The sequence below is a fragment of the Megascapheus bottae genome, chromosome 7 (assembly GCF_031878675.1).
Source record: "Megascapheus bottae isolate mThoBot1 chromosome 7, mThoBot2.hap1, whole genome shotgun sequence".
NCBI classification, from domain to species: domain Eukaryota; kingdom Metazoa; phylum Chordata; class Mammalia; order Rodentia; family Geomyidae; genus Megascapheus; species Megascapheus bottae.
The window spans coordinates 19105441-19110388 of record NC_143515.1 but is presented as its reverse complement, the minus strand read 5'-3'; the positions used below and the strand labels follow the sequence as shown (position 1 = coordinate 19110388).

Sequence of the window (4948 nt, the reverse complement as noted above, 5' to 3'; positions counted from 1 at the left end):
CATTGAGGTTTTGATAGATTTCTTAACCAGTGAAGAATCCACAGCTGCATTGAGGCTGCTAGTTTGTATAAACTGCAGAAAGATAATCACAAAGCTGCTACCTGTCTGGAAGACATTGTTTATCGAGGACACTTACTTCTGGCTGACATCCCTATTCCCAGCTTAAGACAAGAAGTGGGGCCCACACCCAGCCTTTCCCAACAACTAGTACCATCACACCTTGGACTGAAAAAAGACCCAACCATGCTATTAGAATTCTGCAGCACATAGACCAACATCGCCACAGTAACTTCTCATATGTTCCACCTTTCAGTTATTTTTAATTCACTCATCATTGTTGATAAACAAGCTCATCAAATCATGATGTCATTTGCTTTAAGCTATCATTGTGTCATCTTTTTGCGTTTACCTCCTCTGGATGAAGATACTAAGGCAAGTGTTCATTTGTGTTCATAATATGAAGAAATAAACATATAATAAAGATGAAAAAAGATGAAGGAAAAAATGACTTCACATTCCAATACAAGAGAAAAAAATACTAAGCTAAACTAAATTGAAGCACACACAGAGTGAGGATGATATGCAGTAGTTTGTGTCCATCAATGTGACAGCAGGATTTGGGATGTAATTTTTCTTTTAGCGTGACTTCTATTATCTTGCTAATTCTCATTAGGGAGGCAATTGCCACCTCATACATATTCATATTACACAGAGGAAGAGAATGATAAAGGAAGATGAAATTATGGTCCTTTAAGAGATAAAGGATCCACTTCTGGGCATTTACCCAAATGCCAATAAAAAAGGACATACTAAAGCTACTATCACAACCATGTTCATTGTAGTATTATTTACCATAACTAAGCAAGGGAACTAACCCAGATGCCCCTCAAAAAATGTTTGGATCAAGAAGATGTGGTACTTATACACAATGGAATTCTATGCTGCCATCAGAAAGAATGACATTGCCCCATTTGTATGAAATGGAAAGGCTTGGAAAAAATTATATTAAGCAAAGTAAGCCAGACTCAAAGGAATGTTCTCCCTCATTTGTAAAAATTCTCCTAGTAGAGAATCATAACAGCCCAAAAGCTATGTACATAAGGCCATATAAAATGAGGCTAAGCAAAATGAACTCTAGTATATGGAAACAAGAAATTTATGTTTGTGATCATTGTTCTTAAGGTACTATGTGAAGTTATTTCTTTTCTCTTTTTTTCCCCTCATTGTTTATCTAATATTTTCACTGTATCTGACTTTGGTATCTGGTATATTATATATAAATTTATTTGTTTATTTGAAATAGGGAATACAAGATGATTGGAAGAGCATGGAGTGCGGGAAAACATGGGAAGGGGCATCAATGTTCAGAAAGCAATGTATCCACTACCTGACATATAACTGTAACCCCCCTGTACATCAATTCCCCAAAATTAACAGCTGATAAGATATGGAACCCAACCAAACGCCCCTCAATAGAAAATGGATCAAGAGTGCTTGGTTAGGCAGCACATATACTAAAATTGGAACGATAAAAAGATTAGCATGGCCCCTGCACAAGCATGACACTCAAATTTGTGAAGCGTTCCATACTTTTAAAAAGAATAAAAAAACAATAAAAAAGAAAATGGATCAAGAAAATGCAGTATATATACATCATGGAATTTTATGCTGCTATCAGGTAGAATGATATCATCGCTATATTTGTAAGGAAATAGAAAGACTAAAAAAATCATTTTAAAGAAAGTAAGAAAGAACCAAAGAAACATAGACTTCATAGTTTTCTGCATTTGTAATAATTAGTATATGTTTAGGATTTAACATAGCAGAAGATCACAATAGCTCAATAGCTATGAGCATATGACCCTATAAGATGATGCTTGAATTGGTGCTGTAGCTAAACAGATAGGGTGGTAGCCTTGAGCTGAATGGCTGAGGAACAAGACTCAGGCCCAGAGTTCAAGTCCCACAACATACAAACAAAACAAAACAAAAAGATGATGCTAAGCAAAATGAACTCCCAGATATTGAAACAGGAGGCTTTTCTTCATGGTTTCTGTTGTTGATTTTTTAATGTACTATGTGAAATTATTCCTTTTTAATTTGTTTTCCCTCCTATGGTTTATCCTCTGCTGTCAATGTATCTGATTTTGGTACCTGGTGAATTTTATATATCTGTACTTGAATTAGGGAAGTGAAGGCAGACAACACAATGGTGAGACAAAGGAAAAAAACAATGTAACAGTGATAATAACAAGGTAATATGTTGGAAATGAGTGCTACAACATGAGGGGGGCTGAGGAGAGGGAAATTGGGAGAAAAATGCATGAATGGGTAACTATGTTTGACATGAAATGTACTGACTAACTTGCTTACATAACTGTAACCCTTCTGTACATCATTCTGAGAGTAAAATTAAATTAAAAAAAAAGAATTCTGAGTTCATGACCCTATACCTCAAAATTAGATGAAGAGAAATTGCTATGTGTATACATATTCTGGTGTACCCTGAAGCCTTTTAAACCAGAGGACACTTCAGGGAGGGTTCTGAATCCAGGGGAATACAATGGTCTCAAAAATAATAATTCAGAAACAAGGAAGAAGCTAAAACGGAAGAAAGGTTGTTTCTTCAGCTTATGTGATGGTCAAGTTTAGGAAAACCCAAACTATTGTGGCCTATGTCAGGAATTTGCCACAATGATAACAGCATCTGTTATGGTTAGTGAGGGCAAAACATGCATCTAAGGAACTTGATACAGAATTTCATGGTTAGTCTGAAGTATATTTGTGCAAAACTGTATTCGCTGCACATTTCATATTTCTGCTTTCTGCATTATATGCAGTTTATCTTAAGCAAAATCAAACTACTAGACCTAAACTTTTAAGTAAATATCTAGAAAGTAAAGAAAGCTGGCTCAGTATTTATGGAAACTCATCCTTCTCAAATAACAGTATAAAATGTACCTAGGAAGGGGTGGGAGAATTAGGAAGCTGACCAAGAGCAGGAGGAATCATGAGGCATGTCCCTCTCTAGGACACACACATTAGATCTCTGTTGCTCTTCTTGACCACAGTGAATGTCATGACTCTCAGGAGAGGCCCCACCCTCCTGGTGTCTTTGCACCTTACCTGTTAGTGTGTCTCTCTCCACTGCACCCACCAGGTCATTTGCCTATAGCTCCCAGGGGAGGAGCTTCCCTGCAAGTCCCACTTAAGAGCTCAGCTCTCAGCTTGCCTGCACTGAGCAGGACTGCTTCCTGTGAAAATGAGGTGCCCTTCTCAGCTCCTGGGGCTGCTCATGCTGTGGATCCCGGGTAAGAGCACAGTGGAGCTGGGGAATGAACCAGGGAGGGGTTGAGCTCTGTGTCCACTGCTCTCCGTGTGTGCTGTGTCCACCCATGAGATGAGCAGATCTTCCTTCCTGGATGCACATGGGATACATGGATCTATGTGAGTGAGGAAGATTCCAGGGAGAGCTAAGATATGTGTTCTGCCTAGAACTTGATAACGGGAAGGGAGGGCAAATTTTAGAGCCCCTTTGTTTCTTACGTGTGTGTGTGTGTGTGTGTGTGTGTGTGTGTGTGTGTTTTGTGTGCTTTCATAATGTATTTTATGAACATTTTACATAAAATGTTCATAAAAATTTAAAAAATTATAACCTGAAATAAGCAAAGATTATGAAAATCGCACCTGATGCTTGTAAATAACCATGTCCTCTTGCAATTAACCCTGTGTCTCATTTTAGGATCCAGGGGGGATGTTATATTGACCCAGAGTCCACTCTCTCTGCCTGTCACCCTGGGAGACACGGTCTCCATGTCCTGCAGGTCTAGTAAGAGCCTCCTCTATAGCGATGGAAACACCTATTTGGAATGGTACCTGCAGAAACCAGGCCAGTCTCCACAACCCCTGATCTATGGGGTTTCCAGTCAGGAAACTGGGATTCCAGACAGGTTCAGTGGCAGTGGATCAGGCACAGATTTCACACTGAAAATCAGCAGGGTGGAGGCTGAGGACATTGGGGTTTACTACTGCTTTTAAAGTATACATGCTCCTCCCACAGTGATACAGCCCTGAACAAAAACCACTGCTGCTTGGCGGTGGGGAGCACAGCTGCAATTGTAGCTTTGTTCAGGAGCAGCACAACAGCTTTCCTGAGTGATTGTCAGAGCAAGAATCTAGAGAAGTCAGGATAGCAACTTATTGTCGAGCTCTCTGAGCAATGACTACCTTGCTGCCCTTCAGAAATATCCCAGTGAAAGCCATGGAGTGGCATAGACAACCACATGTCTTGTTCAGCTGCTGATGGTATATTTCATGATCTAATCAAGTTAATCCTCCTTCTGATCCCACCTGCTTCTCTGTCATTTGCCAATCCCATTTGAACATTACAAATTGGATTGTATTCGATAATATTACGAAGAATTGTTTTCAAATAAGTCTCATCTTTGGCTGTAGTGGTAGATTTACCAGCTCAGTATTAGCCTAAGGTATATTGAGATTTCCAGGCAGTTTTGGTTACATAATGAGATTCTGTTCAAAAAAGCAAAAAAAAATGAACAAGACCTAAATGTATTAGACATAAACCACATTGTTGTCATAACCACTGAATAAATAACTAACCACATCCTATGTATGTATACAACCCTGTGGAAAGGCATTAGTGCAGTCTCATTCTCAGGCATGGAAGAACTTTCAATGGTGAGCAGTCATCAGAAAAGAACAGAGATAGATGGCATGAGAACTAAAACCTGCAAAGAGCCTGTGAGCATTGTACAATCCTCTCTGCTGTTGTATGGCACTAAACCTAGAACTGCTGTTCCTATGTACAAATGCATAGTATGTCAAAAGCCTGTGGGTGTGAAAATACAAGAAACTAGGATTTATCCCTAGCATATCAAAAGCATGTGGAGTTTTCTCATCTAATTGAATCCTATGTATTGTGAAATAT

General features: G+C 39.0%; 1 non-coding gene across 1 annotated transcript; it reads left to right on the top strand.

The window, feature by feature from the left end:
- The first annotated feature begins 1490 nt into the window (after nt 1–1490).
- Nucleotides 1491–1594, top strand: LOC150060353 (U6 spliceosomal RNA). The gene has a single exon (XR_016536350.1). It is a non-coding gene; the product is annotated as a U6 spliceosomal RNA (small nuclear RNA).
- The last annotated feature ends 3354 nt before the right edge of the window (nt 1595–4948 follow it).